General features: G+C 38.9%; 1 long non-coding RNA gene across 1 annotated transcript in view; it reads right to left on the reverse strand.

Annotated features, from left to right (window-relative positions):
- Nucleotides 1-10,741: 10,741 nt before the first annotated feature.
- The window catches only part of LOC134547799 (uncharacterized), a 180,488-nt gene continuing 171,086 nt past the window's right edge, over nucleotides 10,742-20,143 (reverse strand). The window contains exon 4 of the long non-coding RNA XR_010079608.1: nucleotides 10,742-13,715. This is a non-coding gene — a long non-coding RNA (uncharacterized LOC134547799). The remainder of the gene's footprint in view (nucleotides 13,716-20,143) is intronic.

The raw sequence follows: 20,143 nt of genomic DNA on the forward strand, positions 1-20,143 counted from the left end.
TTAATTCCATTCAAGCTAAGTCTACAGCCACATCAGTTTCAGATGCCAAGACTACTGCTGGCAAAGTATAAAAGCAGTTTCTCTTTTACATTATGAGCTCCTTTTGCTGATATATAAACAGATGTGAAAGCATCCTCCAAACTACAAAGTTTCAGATCAAAAATCTTTTGCTGTTTGGCATTAGCTTTCCTTGAGGACAAACCCACTGGGAAATCAAGTTGGGAAGCCAACAACCTCTAGCTTAGATTAGAGAACATTTGAGAAGCTTAAGACCTTTTCATTGAGCTGGGTTTGCTCAAAAAAATGTTAATTGCTGAGCATGTGGTTCAGTGGATGTCTATTCCTTAAAGGAGGGTACCTCCACCATCTGGAGGTGGGTGCAATCAGACTGATCTGGACTCAGCAGCAAGACAAACTGGAAAAATGACCTTTGAGGGGCTGGGACAGCTCCTGGTGACCCACACACAGTGCCATGGGAACATCCCACCCAACCCCAAGCTGAGCTCTCTCTATTATGCTGTACTGTACAATACAATAACCAATTTGTGGTTGCTTCAGCTGTGCCCACCAGAGAGGTGCACAGTGATGTGGTGATCAGACACCAGACAGATTTATCTGACTGACTCAGCTGAGTACAAGAATTCAGCATCCAAATCCATCTCCAACATTTATCAGAATTTCAAACCCAATTTCAAATGGACTATAAGTGAACACCTCCTGTATGTTGGGCAATAAAAATAACTTAAGACATATTTTGCAGCTACCATGCCTATACAACACAAATACACACAGGGAGCTACAAATCCTGCAAATTCAAAAGCTGGTTCCCCTCCTTCCAGTACTACTGTCCTGTCAGTAGTCAAACCACAGCATCTGAAGTTCATTCATTATTCACATCCTAAGCACTTTGCTAAGAAGCTGGATTTAAATTTTAAGTTACACCATTTACGCAAATCTCACTCACTTTTTTTTGTAGCCCAGGCCCACTGCCTGGGCTTCAAAACGCCTGATATGAAAGGCAAGACACCAAGGTGCCCCCTCCTCCACAGGAGGTTTGTATTGCAAACCAGAATTTTCTAGTCAGAAATTGAAAGTTGTTTCCTTCCTTTTTGTTTTTGTTTTTTTTTTAAGTCATAGGAGTATACAGTCACTTAGGTTGAAAAAGTCTCCTAAGATTCAAGTCCAACCATTAACCTTTCACTGCCAAGTCCACCACTAAACCTGATAGCCTCAACTACACATATTCTAACTAACTTGAGAGATAATGACCTAAACTACTTTCTCAGACAACCTGTTCCAATTCTTGACAGCCCTTCCCATGAAGAGGCCTTTTCTAACATCCAATCTAAACCTTCCCAAGGTGCAACTTGAGGCCATTTCTTCCCATTCTGTTGCTTGTTACTTGTGAGAAGGGACCATTTTGTAACAGTCAAACAAAACAGTTTTGTAACAAAAGGTTAGCAGTGCTCTGGCATCATGTGAGAGAAGCAAACGCTGACATTTGTTCAACAAACTTATCCCTATATCATTTATTCCCTAAAGTTTACACAATGAAGTTTTCACACTTTCCTTGATTTTGCTGCAGCTGCAGGAAATTATTCTTCTGCTCATTGAGAAAACTTTGCCTTGTTTCCCTCTACCCTGGGAAAAATGTAATATATGAAATGGGACAAAGTAATATTGGAGGGAAAAAAAATCCTTCCTTGATGAGCCAAAATATCAAAATATTCATTTCAGTAAAGATTTTGTCCAACAACAGTTTTACATTCTTCAATCAGACCCAGAAAGAATTGGCCTTATGCCTCCCTCAGGCCAGCCAAGCATCTCTGCTGCCCATCTTGCATCGCCGATGGACTACAAAGTATCACTGAGGTACATCCCAGCAATCTGATCCTGTAAAAGAAAACAGTGATCGTCAGACTTATGCACAACATTGAAATGCTCACTTGAATCCATCTGCAGGGAAAGCTATTCCATTGGAAAACTGGACCATATACCAGTTAGCTCAAATTCCTTCTGGTTTTGTACTTTGTAATTAAAATTTCACTTTATCACGGCAGAAAACTGTCACAAATTCCAGGGTGTGAGAGATGAGGGTTAAGCCAGATTTATTACATTAAAATTGATTACAATAAAATATTTGCAGTAGCAGTGTATTACAGCTAACACATGCAGAAAATCAAATATTCTTTGCACATGTTGTGCCCTGACAACTCTTTATTTTACTTAAAAGACCCTTGTAAATATTTTGTGCAATCTTGTAGAACAGCAGGATCATTTGTGTGTACAAAAGCAAAAAATCATGCATCTCCACTGGACAAAATAAGGAAGTGCCATGGGAAAATGCTTTGTTTCTTTATTATCCTGTATCAAATAAAGGTGCAGTTCACATGAAGGCTTAATGCAATTCCCACCTCGTTTATATCCTTCAGATAAAAGTCAGTAATAAATCAAATCAGCCAGGAGATAGAAACTTAATGTCTCAACAGCATGAACTATGGTGCATAGACTGAACAAAAGAGCAAAAATATTTCAATATTATGACACATTATCAATTTGTATCTTTTATAAAACTCACTCAAGACAAACAACTAAACAATTTTTGAGAAAACACTACATATCATCTGAGGCATAGCATGCAAAAATATCAGCAGCATATTGACTCAGCTGTTATTTTTACAAATTTTCTCTGAACTGTAAGGAAAAATGAGACATTGACAAGAGTAGTTTGGTGTTTTTCCCACAATATGCCACTAACTTTTCAGACTGACAGTTTCTAATGGTAAAAAATATTTGCTTGCTTCCTTAATAATATGACTATTTTCCCATTGAATACTCAGCTGCATCCATTTAAAATTCTGAATAGGAGTTTCACCAGCTCCAGCATTAGACTCTTTGTTTACCTCCTTTCAATTTAGAAGACTGAATTCTTTATGTGAGCAATGGTGAGAAGTCAGTGGGACAATTCAGAGCATCTCTGTTAGATGCATGAGTCAGATAATGTGAAGACCTCCCCACCATGCTGAAATTTGAAAGATTTATTTGAATAGCAAACATATTACTTCTACTCGAGACATAAATCTGAAAGAAACAACAATTTGATTGAATTAGATTTCAAAAGAATCAAAAGCACATCATTACAAACATGGTGCAGCTTTCTGTACTTCAGGGATGTTGCTGTCTGGTTTTTGAGGAGACAGTCCTTTATGAAGAAAGCCACTAATTTGGGTCATCCAGTTAAAGACAATGAAACACAGATATCTCTTGGGTGGAGTCAGTAATTCCACAGAAAACAGTGAACTTCAGAACCAGTTGGTTATATCTGTCCTAAATGGATGGACTGAAATCTGGCATCTTTACATTTTCACAAGCAGCCCCTCTTCCTACTAGTATTAGGTTTTGGATTTGCCAAATCTTTCTAGTGGTAAATGCATTCTTGATTCTTAACTTCCATGCTCTGTGCCTGGAAACCCTGGCATTTTTTCCCTTTAAAAAAATGCAGAAGTCTTGTATTTCTTACTTCTCCCACATATTCCCCTTGACTCTCATCCATGGGGTTGTCAGCAGCAAGACTTAGAGTAAAACACAGGACATGATCTTCATGGCTGTTTTCCAGGCAGAACTTTTCTTTGGTTTACTGAATTTTTATTTAGCACTGAGCTCTGGTGCTGTTGTGACTGTTCTAGGATGTGCCAGCCCCTGAAAGCCAGACAAATGCCGTTGCTGTCTCCAGCACAGCTTTCCTTCTCATAAATGCCTCCTTCCCTCAGGGGAGACAACACTACACTTCCAGCTAAACAGCTGTGCTGGTGGCAACGCTGGTGTTTCTCCTAACAACTGGCAGCAGCCATGCTGCGTACTATACTCAATAGCTGTAAAAAATTTAACATCCCAACAGCAGCCAGCAAACAGTTGGCATTACTATGACTAGGCTACTTGTTAAAATCCGTGTCAGGTATTTTTATTGCACTTTAATTGCAGAGGGTAATTCAGAAGACATAGCTGTAATTTAAGTCTCCAAATTAGGGCCTGTGATTTATGACAAGGGCACTAGCAGAGTTTTATTGCAACATAACTGTCAGCATCTGAGCTCAGGTAACTCTTATCTCCAAATATTCTCTGCCAGAGTAAAAGTATCAGTGACAGAGCAAACAAATCTAATTGGAGGGTGGGGAGAAAAAACCCACAAGCACACAAAACCCACAGAAGGAAGACAGCAACTAATTTTTTCTTCATCTAACCAGAACAACAGGGCTTTCCTTCCTGTAAAACAAAGAAGCCCAAATGCCAGGATTTTCTATGTGGCACATGGCTTGCACCACTGGGCTACTTACAGGTCCCACAGACCTCTACCCCTGAATGGCCATCTCCTTGCAGCTCTTTGCTCATGATCTTTCCACTGCAGCTACAAAGAAAATTCCTAAGGAAGGTTTTCCTGTGCATGGAGGAACTAGTGGAAGAACAGACCCACATGGGCTCTGCTCGCTCCCTTCACACAGCAGTAACCACACAGAGGTTTTCAAATCAACATCCAATGTCTAACAGACTGTCAGCAGAAGGAAAAACCAACATATTCTCTGTGCATGTTCAGGGCAATTGAAGAGTTTTTCCAGAACTCTAGATTTCCCTGGAAAAGCAGCAGCCTCCACTGTCTGACTCTGACAAGGAAAGATCCTTCCAGTTATGATAAAGCTCTAGCATGAAGCATGTAAACACATTACTTTTAAATTATTCGAGTTCTGGCTGCATTTTAGTTTTGGGCTAGAAGAAAGGAGAGGAAAACCTTCTTATTCTTCTGGTTATTTTTTTTTCTTCCCTGCAGAAAGTTTACACAGTTCCCATGAGACAAGTCCAAAGCAATGCCTGTGATCAGCCACAGACTGTCGCTCCTAAATCTCTCCCAACAACATGGCCACCAATCAGGAGAAATTCCCCTTGTCATTTAACAGTGTATCTCAGCAGTACAGAAGTAGTGCTTAATGCCCCTGAATCCACAGGTATCCAGTGACAAAAACATCCTTTAGGAGAGAGGAGTAGGCTTTGGAGCCAGAGGTGGAAGCCGATAAAAAAAGATGCCTCTGACCCAAAAGTTGTGTCAGCTGTAAACAGGAGCCATGTAGGCCAGGACAGCTGAATTACAGTAGCAATTCAGAATGATATAAAATCGACTATTTTTGACAATGATTAAAATTCCAAAATTTATTCCTCTTTAGTTCCCCCATCAGCTTATTAGTTATGTTTTCACTTGTCCAGATTTTTCAGTGGGAGACGAAACACTTGTGGGAAACAAAACCATTCTTGTTCACTAAAATGCTGAAGCAAAACATTAAAATAGACTTAGCACTGCTCCATAATCCCAACCCATATTTAGCAAAGCTAAATCCTATTTATGGATTCAAACATGTATAGTACCAAGCAAACTAAAAAGCCAATTACATCCTGAATGGCAGCCCAGTGACAGTACATCCCAGTGACAGGATAATATAAAACCCAGTAACAACTTCTCATTGATCAGCTATTCAAACATGTTTCTAGGACTTTGGTTACCATAAACAAACTACAATATGGCCAAATCCTTAAATATTTTCTTGTTAATATTTTTCTTTGTTAATAATTCTTTTTTAGTGTACATCTGCAGTTTTACAGACTAAAGTAATACTTCTGTCTTGTCCTAAAGGAGATTACATATTTATATTTGATTTTTTTCTCATAATATGATGAGCATTCATCTTAGGCTGGCTGTCAGGCAGTCACAGGCATTTCCATCTCCATCCCTATATATTCAGAGACCAAAGGAACATCCAGAGATGTTGTTGTTGGGAATACTTTCAATAGTTTTTCCACCAGAGCACAAGAAGGAACAATGGGGCCCAAAAAGTCACAGCACTCAATCATCTCTCAGCCCTGGCTAGAATCAATGAGGCCACACTTCTGACAATACAGCCTAAAAGAAAAATAAGAAAGGAGGGGAAAAAAGAGAGAAAAAGAAAACATTAATCACTGTAAATCAATAGAATAATAAAATCATCTTGCATTGAAAATAACAAGAAGGGCACTTCATTTAATCACAATTTCCCACAGTCCAGAGCCACTTTCTACCCCAAGTTATGAACACACGCAGGGAGAAAGAGCAATTGTGCTCACCAGCACCACACACTCACTCATCTTATGGTTTTTTCCTTATTTTCTTATGTTTAATGGATATTTTTTTCTCATCCATCAAGGGTATTTTCAAAGACAAACCCAAGGAACATTAGGAGACACCCAGCTCTCACAATTAAGTCACTTGCTTCCCATACTAAAAAGTTTTAACATGTTTTTCACCTAATAAGAGCTGGATTCTAATAGTAACCAGTTCTGCACAAATGATCAGATGCTTTTAGAAAACCAGGTGAGGGTTTAGCATTTTGTCTCCAGGCATACGAAGGAGAACAAAGATAAAAGGGAAATCAGAGCAGAGACTAAATGTTTCACCATCCTTGTAGTCAGCATTAGTGGTATTGACCAGCAAAAAGATCACAGACGCCTACTCCCTGCCTGCTCCAATTACAGGAGCATTGGAAAGAACTTAGCAAGAGGAAAGTTCCACAGCCCAAAACACCAACATAATTTTCTTTTTTGAACACCATTTTCTTAGTGCTTTCAAAGGCTTTTAAGGTGCAGGAACTCCATGCCAATATGTGTTGTGACAAAGCGACACTGCTTTTAGCCACATGAAAGAGTTCTTGCTGAAGTGATCCTCTCACAGGGTAGAACTGGGATGCAGGAGTTTGTTTTGTCTGGTTCAGACTTTTGTTGCTTGGCAAAATTCACTTCACCAGTAACTCAGAATCTCTTTTTAGCCAAAAGACTTTTGAAAAAGAAGTTATCAATGTTCTCTGTAACTCTTTGAATACAAATGAGATCAAGTATCAAGACTCTCAAAAACTGGGTGGGAAAAAACAAAACAAAACAAACAAACAAACAAACAAAACCACTTTTTTTTTCCATTGGTGCCATTTAACTTCTACCCCAGCCCAGTGAATAGAGATTGTCTCCAGGGAGTCCAAAAAGTAAAAGGTCTGAAGTTCTCAACCATCCTGACCAACATGGCAATGACACTGCAAGAACCAGCACTTCCTATGACAAAGCTGAAGTGGCCAGGCTGACCTGTTCCTGTCAGTTGCCACTTGTTCGAATTAAAATCATATTAAATCAGAATAGATGGCCCATTATGCTCTTGTTCTTTAACAGTTCACCAAATTCTTACAAACATGAGAAGCCTCCTGAACATTTGGCACCATGAGGCCTCCAGCTCCCCACCCATGCCATAATTTGTACAATTTAAGCACTACTCTGCAGTCAAACAACCTGTATAGCCTCAATTTAGAAGTATTCAATAGCCAGAAAGACATTCAATGATACTTTTCCTTGGAATGCATTGCACTTGTACTGAGGAAAAAGAAATAGCAGTCAAAAATAGGATCACAAGAGATAAATTTTCATATAACATCAAATATAAGCCTTCTTCTGTTGCATTGGGAGCCTTTTTTTCACCAAATTACAGATACTTGTGCTTATTAAACCATATCTAGGACACTCTTTGAAAATCTGAACTGGTTCTCACCATCAAAGCCTGACAAAGCTGTGAGACGTGAACTGATGAACTCTGATACCTCCAACAGGCAGCATGTTTCAGTGAACATCATCAGGAGGAGCCACTACTTCAACTTGGTTTTGATGCTTTCTAGCAGCTTCCAAATCTGAGAACCACATAAACTCATTTTTTACTTGATTTGTTCAAAAAACCCCACCAACATTCATTCAGAAGTATAGTAATGAATCAATCCCATGCTTTCATCACAATGTTCCAAGATGCTTCCAATGCAAATATTGATGCCTGCTATAATCCACAGTTCTAATTCACCAGGCCTCAAAAAATTTTCTGAAAAAGGTTGCTTCATTCTTCCTTAGGTCAATGATTCCCCACAGAGTAATTTTACTACAAAAAAGTTCTGCTGTGTTATAAGACTGCAACTGCGTCTCTTGTTTTCTCTGCCACAATCAAGTAACCAAAGTCACAATCCTTTCCCACTTCACATTCAATAAGTAAGTCAACCTACCTGAGGCCTGCTCATCATGGATCTGCCACAGAAACATCTTCCTTGAAGTAGGTTTACAGAACAATAGTCAAAACAGAGCACGACAAAACCCAACCTCACTTGATATATGTCAGCAATCCATTTTTTCTATACACACATGTATCCTGAATTTAATATTTCACTCCAGAATCAATTAAGTACCTTGATGATTTATACTGACCTTGAACAATAACAATATTTATTTTAAAAAATGCTGGAAATAGCAAGCTAGATATTACACGTAACAAATTTTGTCTGTCTTCAATCTTTTCTCCATCATGAGAAGTACTATTTATGGACAGTAAGGTCCTGGATAAGCAACATTCCAAATGGCCAAGAGTTGCCCTGGAGAATTGCCAGCTGAAACCTTCCACAATATTTTGCATTTTTCATTATGTGCTGGCTGCTGAGATCACACCGCTTTATCTTAGCTTCCACGGGGGCTTTATCTGTTCCCAGGTCTGTACAGGAGGTACAGATAAATTAAGTCATTTCATCCTACAGAGGAAGAGGAGATAGGACTAAAAATATATTTTGAGTATCAGTGTAGCACTTCACTTTCCCTACTTGTTTGCACCACACACCTCTCAGTTCATCACATGCTCAGTCACAAGAGGGCATCACAAAAATTCCTTTAGCTTCAGTGTTCTGCCTATTACAATAAGGATTTTCACTCACAACTGTATTAGAAAAATTATGCTAAAACCAAGGTTTGTACATTTGTATTCAGATTCACTTGAACAAAGTCTGTAGCAGCTCCACCAATGAAGAGCTAAAGTCATGATCTGGAATGCTTGCTTAAAAATAAAATTAGGAACTGTTGTAGTGTATACTGCCAAATTATATTCTAGAGGATTTCCAAGCTAAAATTCCACTGCCACACTGCCCATTGAGGGAATCTGACATGTGAAACTTCAGCCTCGCTGCTGTGTTAATACCTTGGGCTTCCCCTAGACAAAACAAGAATGTGCAGTCTGCCTGGTTTAGGGAAAGAAAAAATGTCCATATTGCCCAGGAAGGGTAGGGGAAACAAAAGAGAACAAAACAAAACCAAGAACAAAACAAAACTGGTTGTTACTGTGCTGAAAGCCAAGATTCAATCCATTGAGACAAAGTATTTAAAGCATTTTAAGGGTGATGTGGTTAGGATGCTTTCAAAGTACCCAATTTATTTCTTGAACAAAACAGCCATGTGTTTGGCACCACACAGCTTGAAACAGCAAACCAAAACACACCCATAGAATTTATGCTTTCTAGAAACCAACCATACCCCAAAGGTGCATTTCTAGTTGGCCAAAATAATGCCAGTTCTAAAGGATATGCTACATATAAGGGACTCAGCTGCAAAATGTTAAATAAATTTAACTTCAGTGCAGAAAATTCTCATAAAATCCTCTTTCCTTGTCTTAATCATTGGAAAATGGGAAGTTTATACATCTAATACAGATACATGTGGACCTCTAGTTTATTTGCTAATACATCCTGAAAAATAAGTATTTATTAAATATACTTTGTAGATAAAACCTGTGAATCAATATCAAAATCATCCATAGCTTGTCAAAAGGTTTTGATTAGAGAGAAGGTGCCTTTTCAAAAAAAAATCATAGGATAAAAAACCTGGAAAAGAAAGTAGTTGAAAACAGCCTTCACAGGCAGGACCAAGGCAAATGGCAATAATTTCCAATCAATCAGTTTATCTGTAAGTTAGAAAGAAAAAGGTCCAAATGAGCACATGTCAAGTCTGTTATGATGTCCATCCTGCTGGCTTTAGGATTTAACTTACAATGACAGATGAGCACATCTAGAAAAGACAAGAAAGACTAAAAGTGTTTCAAGCCTAAAGTTTGCTTCCATGTGAAGGAATGTGGTTATTATAAGATGTGTTCCTGCAATTTGGTACAACTAATGACAATCCCATTCTCAATTTCCTATATATTCCTTATATTTTCTCTTTCATCAAATACACAAAACCAAACATAAGTAAATTATTGTGGGTCTTCTTTCTTTTATTGTTGTGGTTTTCTCTGGCCTTTATTATTAACCATAATTTACCACCAAAAAAAAAGTGTTATTTCTCTTTATTTAAATGCAGAACACCAAAGTCATGCAGAATTGACAGCAGTGAAACATCGATCTTCGCACAGAAAACTTCTTTCTGAAAGAGAACCTCAGAGCAGGTTTTGCAAACTCCAACCAAACTCCCAGACTTCTGCAGAGAATTCAAACTATCTGTAACTCTTATTATCAAGCTTGGAGAAGTTTTATTGCCTCTGCTCCACGAATTTTAACAGGTGAAAAATTGACAGCAAGTAAAATAACTTGAGCGAATAGCTAATATTCTGAATTCATGGGGGAACTAATTCTGAAGACTATAATTTCTTGTTCTAGGAAAATTCCCACTGAAGTCAATGAGACTGTTTGGGGTGAATTCAGAAACTGTAATGCAAATTGGTACAACAACAGCCAGCCCCTGAAAGAAAAGAACTTGTGTAGAATTGTTCTTGCAACAACAGCTGAGCTTATCAAAACCCTCACATGGCTTCTCATTTCACTTTAATTGGAAATGAATCAAGTTTCAAAATCATTCTCAAGGTGCATCAAGTTTTAAAGCAATATGGGTTTATTTCCACAAGCAACATCCAAATGTATAGATTTTCCCAAAAATAATTTCAAGAGGACTGATGGCTTCTGCTTCCTTCAGCTGTTTTGAAGAAGCTGTACTTTCTGAAGACAGATCAAAGCCAACAGAATAAGGATATTAGCAGCTGCCATATTCTGTCAGCAGGGTTACACCCAGACAAGCATCCCAGGGGCACTGCCAGGTGCTTCACAGAAGAGCGAAGAGAGCAGCTGCTCAGTGACATTTGCAGATCCTGGCTCTGGTAGGTTCTGCTTCTTTTGATGATATTGTAGCTATTTAGGGCAGTCCAATATGAGAATGCTTCCTGAACTGGCTTGTGCTTTTGGGAGTCAGCAGAGCTGCACTGATTGGCCCCCTGGGGAACATCCTACCCTGATTCCTGCTGGTTTTCTCACAGGTAGGATCTTGCCATACCTATTCCTCTGGCACATTTTGTCACATCTCCTGCATTGCTCTCCATGAAAAAGAAACAGTAGTTCTTTTGCTCACCCTCAAATTTACAGCAAAAGCCCAGGGCAGAACTTTGTGCTCCATTTCTCCATTCCTCAGTGTAAATAATTACTACTGAACCGGCAATGAAACAGAAGAGTATAACATCAGCCTCACTTCTCAGCTTACTCAAACATCTTCTGGAATATAATATCCTCCAGATTATGTGGTTTAAATGCATTAATATCAGCTATGCTACCGCAAAATCCAGTCATCCAATCAAAAGATAATAAAACTCAGAAACACTGAATAGAAGTTTTTGCACAGACTGAGCATAACAAAGCTAACAATATTCCCATGAAACAAGAGCTTGTGGTATACATGAAGTGTAGCAACTCTTCAACCCTAAAAAGATAATTGGCATAGGGAACAAAGGGGATTTCCGGTTTGAATGCATGACAACATAAAAGAGTTAATGCTGGGACTCCTGAGAAGCTCTTGTAAAACTGAGAAAAGTCACAACTTCTTTAAAATCTGCAGGGAAAAAAAATCCCTTATTTTGCTTCTGAGGCACTACTACAATTCAGCAGGCACTAAAAACCTGAAAGTACTAGAATTGGATCAACAGTACATTTCTTTCAGACAGCTTTGTTTTCTGTATACAAGAAATTAACATTTTTTAAAATGAAACGCTGCTTGAAACAAAGTATCCCTCTCCCTGAGACCCAGCATGTCAGATTTACTGGCACAAGAAGTTTGTGTGCCACATTTAAAAAATCTATTTTTGAAAGAGAGGGAAGATGAAGACAATTCCTCACCTCTCGTTTAATCCCCCAAACCTTGGAAGAGAACTTTGACATCTACATCCACAGGGGTTATTTTTTCCAAGCCAAGCTATGAAAGAGCCACCATGTGATTTCACACGTTTTGCTACAAAAGTACTACATTTACTTGGCTTCTAGAGTTTTAACAAACAGAAGAGTCCAGATATATCCAGCCCTCATTAGAGAAAACATATTTTTATTGGACCTGCCACATATAAACAGACCTGGGGCATCCTCCACTAAGAGCAGAATCAAGGCTCTAGCAAGCTGTGATTTTTTCAAAAAACACAGTTGGCAAAAGCTGTGAAGTATTTCTACCACAGAACAGCATACAAGATAGAGAAGTAACAAATTCTAGTCTAAAAGTCTGTACTGTTAATCAGGCCTTGCAATCACTCACTCCACCAGGTGGTTACACTGCAGCATCATAAATGAAGTCAAAAAAATTTAAATTCCCAGGGTGGAAATACCCAGCACATGCTCTTTGTGATTATTTGGCTTTGCTGTTACATATTCCAAGGAAGCATCAATCAGTATAGTCACAAACTTCTGAAAAGTTGCAGTCTAAGCACAGTTTTCGTAAAGATTTAACTCCAAATATTAAGAGAAAAAGAAAAGCAAACTGCAGCACTGACTACTAACATACTTCTCTAAGTTATCATGAACTGCCATTGACTGGGAATAAAGAAAAGCAAATTTACCCATTTTTGGAACAGTATATCTAAAATAAGGAAAGGAAAGGAAAAAGATGGAAAGAGGAACAGATCAAACATGAGTCAACAGGAAAGGAATTCACACTGGGCAGGTTCAGAAACTCTCTCTCCCCTTACAGCAGCCTTCTCTTTCATTTGTTTCCAGCTATTTCAGATCATCTTCAAGTTTTATGTCATAAAACTTCTTTAAAAATATGTTTATGTAAAAGGTCTCTTCTTACAGATTTTTAGAACTTTCCTCTTCCAGACCAGCTGGTTTGACTGTTTTTTGCAAGTTGATCATTAAAAGGCTGGACTGACACACCAGTCTATCAAACAAATGCTAACTTTTATTTCATGATTTTGCCACAATCAAAGTCCAGAACCCCCGGGCATTTCCAAGGCCAAAAGTCAGTTTCATCCCATGAAGAAAGGCTGAGAGGGTTGATGTGTCCCTGAAGATCTCAAATTGTCCATGAGATTTAGCAATTTTGTATCTACTGATTATTCATTGATAATTTTTTTGCCTGTTGCTGTTTCCCTTCTTAGCAAACTGTTATTTTTTCACCCTTATCTACTCATATTTCATTTCTCCTTATTGATGGAAAGAGATTGCTTGAAACTAAGTGGGGGGTTAACTAATCTTAGAGCGTCCACCTCTTAAATTGTCTTAAACCAAGCCACAGAGTTAAAATTGCAGGATGAGAGGTTCAACCCTCCATGCTATTGTTACAAGGCCAAGAGAAGCTGACTCAAAAATTTCTCCTGGGACTCTGTAGTTAAAATCTCCTTCTCACCTAGCCAAGAGCTGATTTTAGTTTCTGCAAGGTTTATCCATCCATCCATTGGGCTTTCCACTAAAACAGCGGGAGAGTTCTAAAGGATGAAATGGGTTCTTTATTCCACAGCTGCTTTGTGGGTGCTTCTCCACCTTTTCACTTGGTGAGCAGCATCCAGAAGGAGAGCTGCAGATTCTGCAAATAATCTCATCTGCTGAGAGTGCATTTTTCTGTAGGGAAGAACAAAAAAACATGTCTGATGTCAGAAAATACTTTCATAATTGGTGCAAGATTTTCCAGCACTAGTTTATCTTGTCAGTGGTAGTAATTTCCAGCCCAGAAAAGATGCAATTATCAGGAACCCAGTGACCCAGACAGAAGACTTTGGATTACATGTAAAATCCTCTCACATCTTGCCATCTACTCTGAGATAGGAGAGTCGAACATAAAATTGACTTGCATGAGAGAAAATAATTCAGACTCAAGCATGTAACTCCTCTCAGATAATTGAGAGAGTCCTAAATAGGAAGTATATGTGCGAGGAATCCTTCTATATGCTTGTGGCCTACACGCTTTTCAGGACTACCATTCCTTCATACTCATTTTTTTTCCCAAAGTTACTTATCACTGGATAATTCCAAAAAGCAGTGAACCTCTTCACGTAGAGCTGTATTTGTCATTTTAACAGTCCAGACTACTCTACCAGATAGCTTGGCATAACTGACCTAGTGAAACACTATGGGTTTGGAATGTTTTATTTCACATTCTATGCAGTTGGTGCTTCTTTGGATTTCCATACTATTTGCAAAGAAAAAACTGTGCTATATTAATCTGAAAATTGAGACATAATAAACATACTGCTTTACAAAATAATTTTTTTTAACAAGCCAGAGCACACTTGAAATGCTGCCGTCTATTACCTGAGCTTTACACCAGAAAAGATTAACCTTGGCCTATGTTTATACAGCTGTCTTTAGGGAATTAGCTGAAGAAAGTAACAGAACCATCATAGATGTGTTTTGTACAGAGCAATATCAAGACATTCATGGTCCTTTTATTTCTCCCAGTGAGATATTTTTAGGTTTAAATATCAGACACGGATCCACTATGTAAATGGGAGAATGAAACATGAAAGTGTTAAACAAAGCAGAAAGCTCATGTCAGAGATTAAACTCCTACTCCTTACAGTTGAAACACATATAGATCTCCTAGACTTGCATATTTACTGAAGAGAAAACCTGGAAATTTCACATGTTCCTGAACATCTCACAAGAGGGCAGAAATACCACCGAGAACACCCAAACTGAAAGAGAAATCATCTCCAGAGCTAACTGTTATGCACATCCCGTGTTATATAGCCATGACTGGAAGTGCTTGAAATCCCTTTGGAAATAATGCCAGTATTCAAATAATTCTTTCCATCATCTGAGTTTCCCTATAGGCTTCAGTCAGATTGTTCCATCAATAAAATACCATAGCTAAAACATTGCTCTGTCTCTTTGCAACTAAACCTGAACAAATATTTATGCAGCAGCTTATATTTTTACCTGGTAAAAGAATTCCACAAATAAACCACATAAAAAGCTACTCAGCTTTTAAAATTTATGCTTTATGGAAGAAACTGTCTTCACTCCTAAAGACTACAGCTGTCATAAGATTTGCTTCTATTATGGGGACAGTGTTTTTGCGAAGAGAGTATTGTTCACACATAAATCACCCCAAAAGCACTTGAATGTCTTTGCAATGGCAAATCCAGTAGTTTTAAGGGGATTATTTTAAAAGTTTATATATAAAAATTAATTTAAATTCAGAATTGTCAGCATTCTTAATCATACATCAGCAACTATGTCACTGCTGACCTGTGATTAAAACTCCAAGCAAAAGGCTGTGAATATTTAAATTATGAGATCAAAGCACCTACTTTATCATTAGTACCTAAACCCGTTAATTCACTTTCTCAAAGAGTGCTCAAATTTGATAAAAGTGTCTTGGTATAAAAACAAGGAAGCATACAAAATATAGCACCTAGAGCAAAAATTCTGCAGCAAAATTCTTGAGTAACCAGTAGAGAAATGCCAAGTGTCCCTGGTGCAAGTTTATGTGATAACTGAAATGGACACTGGCATTAAGTTAATTTAGTAATAAAATCAGTGTAGCTGGGGAGTGAAATCTCATAGCCAGACAGGAGCAATGCTGGATTTTCTTAATTTGTAAGCACAAAAATTGTCAAGGACTATTATCATGTCTTGGTTTCAAAGACAGATATCTGCTAGGAAGGGGCAGGACCTCCCTAGAGATGGAGAATTCAAATCCCCTACCTCCAAATTATTCCAATTAAAAGGAAAATTAAAGGAGCTTTCAGACAGAGGTATGGGGGTAGGAATAACAGTTCTTTACTAGTATATAGGACAAAACGACAAACAAACAACAACTACAGCATCAATAATAAACAGAATCAAGAACCTTGAGGGCTTTCTTTTACAAAAGCCCAGAGCAGTTTGATCTGGGTGCCCCTGCAGGACTCCAAGAGGCTGAACTGGAAGGAAGGAAAAGTCCCGGGCTGGTGGATCAGATGAGGAGCTCTGCGCTGGCAGCTGGAACAGCAGGGGTGTCCTGGCAGGGCTGGGCAGTGCTGGGCTACAGAGTAGCAGGAGAGCCTCAAAGCTCCGAAAAAGCAGCGGCGGTGGGGGGAGGCTGGAGAAAGCGAGCTCAGGATTCCCGGGTACACGAGCAGATGATTGTAGATTTCCCAGGACGAGGCAGAGGCAGAGGGCAGCCTGACCGTCCTCCTCGGCGCTGAGAGCAAGAGTGCCTCCCCCTCCCCCAGATCTGTCTTTTTGCCTTTCCCAAAGCTCATCATCTCTCCCCCCTGAGGGACACTCCCAGGGACTCAGAAACAATAGGTGTAGCCTCGTGCTGCCATATCTCTCAAGTACCCCTTTTTGTTCTGACTAAGTAGTCATTAAGGCTTCTTGGAAACTTATGGGAAAAAATTCTGTGAGAAGAAAAAAAAACCAAATCTAACCCCCAACATATCAATTGGCCAATTTCTGCGAGTTCAGTTTTTGGCTTCCAAGTATGTTTCATCAGCCTTGTCATCAGTGAAATAATAATAATAATAATCATAATCATCATCATCATCCTCACTTGCAGGTCAGGATTTGGATTTTTTTCTCCTTCATGAGCCCAGAGGAACTTCTGGAATAAATTATTTTGACCAAATTCACATGAGTGAGAAGCTGGTTTGGGCTTGAGAGATACTAAGATTTTCTACTTAGTTCTGTCAAAATGTAATGACAAAATTCACACTGAGAGAATGGATGAACCCACCTGGGCAAGCTTGAATAAGGAGAAAGTTGAAACAACACCCAATTTGTTGTGTCCAATTCCCTTTATCTTTTTGGTGTCTGTTAATTACAGAAAGTTTTACAAACACCAACTCGTCTCTTGTAGACAAAGGTTTACTTTGTTCATTATTCCAAAATGAAATTAGGATGCAGGGTAGGACTTCACTCTTTCTCCCAAAACCATCTGTAACCTCTTATAAGTTTTGATCACAACAACTTCCCAGCAAAGAGTATAAAAAGAAATGGCCACAAGCTCAGACACCCAAGGCTAAATGCTTTGGAACAGCTCTTGAAATTGCTTTGGAATTAATAACTGCTGGAATTCTATCAGTTGTACCCCAACCATGTGCATTGCCCTGATATGGCTCAGCACTACTGCCTCATTTGCAGGCTGGACAATATCTAATCCTGAGGAAAGAGACAAATCCATTCCATTCCAGAGCTCAGATCAACTCCCAAATGTCCTGGGCTTGAACTAACAGCTGCAGCATGGCCAAATGTAAATTCTGGTACTGTACAAGCAGCTATTAGCTCCAGAAGATTTAATTGCACAGTCAAGGTTTATTGCAGAATAATATTTAAAATGTGATGGAAAATAATTTTTTTTTCTATATGACATTCAAGGTAATAAAAGCATTAAGCCACAATAGACACAGAAGTAATTCCTATGCTTATAGGCATAACAAAGCTTATCATTGAGAAGAACTTTAAGGTTATTTTTTATTTCCTACTCACAAATACTAGATCATTTTATTGATATTCAAAGGAATGAAATAATAATTTCCAATTATCAGTTCATCATGGTGAACATATAATATGATTTACTTTTTAATTAAGGAGTCATTTCCAAGGCTAAAATAGTTAATTTTTAATCAAGAAGAAAGTTATAAACTTTTTCCTATAAACTCTGAAGTCTTGAAGAATTTAATGAGCTACAAGCCTGACATTTAAACCACTAAATTTTAACAGAAAGCATAAAATATTAAGGATGATACTCTTTGCCAGTGTTGGTTTTGGGCATAGTATTGATCAGTGTTTATAACCAGCAAGAAAGGCAACACAGGCTGAACGAAGAATGGGAGAGAAGTCAGAGAAGCTGAAGGGAAAGCAAATTCATTTAATTTAAATCACAGTTCTTGGTCAAGACCAGCAGCACAAAATTCCCTTCCTACTTGCAAAATATGGTTATTAAAGGTAAATAGAAGGTTTGCAGATACCTAGCAAACTGCAAACAAGCAATTTTACAATTTGGAGAGCAGCTTCATGTGGGTCACTCCTGATTTAATCATCTGGAGATGACTTCACACAGGGCAAAAGACAAATTTTGCTTCAAATTATCACCAATATGGAACAAGTTTCTGCCTTTCCCTCTGTCACTTATAGACATTTGGAAAAAAAAAACCCAAAACCAAAAACAAACAAACCAGATCAAACCAGAAGAAAACATCAAATAGGGGCACATAAAACCACTCACTAACAGCTGTGCATTGTGAATCTAGAAAAGATTCTCAGCCACGGATGTCCTGAGGGACCAGAACAGAAGTGAGGGTGTCCTAGGGTGACTTTATGATGCTTTTATCCCCAATTGTCTGTTCTGTGCTGCATATTGTGTTCTGTACCCTTAAGACTGGCTCTGAGAGCAAAGAGGGGGAAAGAAGAAGCAGGGAGTTTGTTTTAGAAACTGCACTCCCTCCTACGCGTTCCACTCCTGGACTGTGTTCATCTGAAGCACAGACAGACAGCTGGACAGAGATCTCCTGTGCTTTCAGTCAGTTTAGCTAGCTGAGGCAGAGAAGTTCCCGGGACTGGTTTATCTTTTTCTTGGGACTGTTTAAACCTGCTCTGGACTGAAAACCAAGAGGAGCCCCGGGAGCTCACACCTGTGGCCCAGCGGACCCAGGACAGCATTTCCAGTGCTGGGGGGACTGGGACTGATAGGAGACTGAGCGAGCTGAGCTACACCCGCAGCACTTTTGCCATCTCTCTTCAGAGCAGTGAGAGGTTTTATTGTTTCATATTATTCTTTTATGCCTGTGGGCACTTTCTTTGTTAAATAAATACTTTTTTCCACTTTTTCTCCAAGGAAATTCTTTCCCAGACCAGTTGGAGGAGGGGCCATTAGGGTTTGTTTCCCAGAGGGATCCTATTCAGGAGTTTTCTCCAAACTTGCCCTAAACCAGGACAGGGGGTTAAAACGATGCTGAGCAGGGAGTAAGCACTGAGGTAGAAGAGTTAAATGGAGTTTAAGAAGATAAAAACATCTGAGTGCTTTTTTTACTTGAGCAAGTCACTTTTCACTGAGTCTGAGAAGAACAGAAGCCTTTCTCCAATAATTATGTGGACATTTAAGTGAGGGAGGGCCAAGCTGGGTGCCAGACCTGTCAGCAAGGGGGGACACCCAGCCAGGCTCTCCACAGCACCAAGAATGGCAGTACTCACCAGCATCAGATTTCCCTTTGTCTCGCTTCCAGATTTTCCACAATTAGATAGGTTCTTTTAGGTAACTGAGAAGTGACTCAGCAAGACTAATAACCAGAACTGCACATCAAAACAGTGGGGAGAAAAAAATATGGAAGTGAAAGATTTCCAGGTGTTGAGTTTGCCTGCTGACATTGGTATAAGCTGTTCCACAGGCAGAGGTTTTAAGCATGAATTGTGGCTAAAATAGCTGCCTTTTTAAAATAAATGCCAGTAAATAAAGTTTTCTGCTTCACTATGACAAGTGGATTCTATTTCTTTATATATACAAGTACATAAGGACAATATCCTGGATGAATATAGGGTTTATTTTCAGGCTGATGTTTTGATTCAGCAAACAGAAATCAGAAACTGAGCCAAGGCACGAGGTTCAAAATACCTTCCTGACACTTCCTGCCATTACACACGTTATATAAATAATTGTATTTTTAGTTTAGATGTGCTACTGAATATCTGTTTTTCTTTTATTCATTTCTATTTTGCAGAGATAAATCCCACTAGTGTGCAAGCTGGGCCTGTCTAAAGGAAGAGGAGAAACTTGAACACAGGCTGTCGTACCAACATCACATTTGCTGGAAATAAGCATGATAGTCCTCAGGAAAAAGATCTGATAGCATTTTTCATTAATTATGCACTGATTTTCTTAAAGTTATTCAGAGCAGGTTGGACAAGCCTGGATGGAATTCAAAGGCCATCCTGTGTGTATGTACTAAATAGCCCACATTTATTAAAATCCAGCTTTTGGCTATGCAGAGTCCACATTGCCACTCCAATATTTTCCATGAATTGAAGGCCTTGCAAGTGTAGATTAATTGAGGCCATGAAACAGCAGC

Source organism: Prinia subflava, chromosome 2 (assembly GCF_021018805.1).
Source record: "Prinia subflava isolate CZ2003 ecotype Zambia chromosome 2, Cam_Psub_1.2, whole genome shotgun sequence".
Taxonomy (NCBI): domain Eukaryota; kingdom Metazoa; phylum Chordata; class Aves; order Passeriformes; family Cisticolidae; genus Prinia; species Prinia subflava.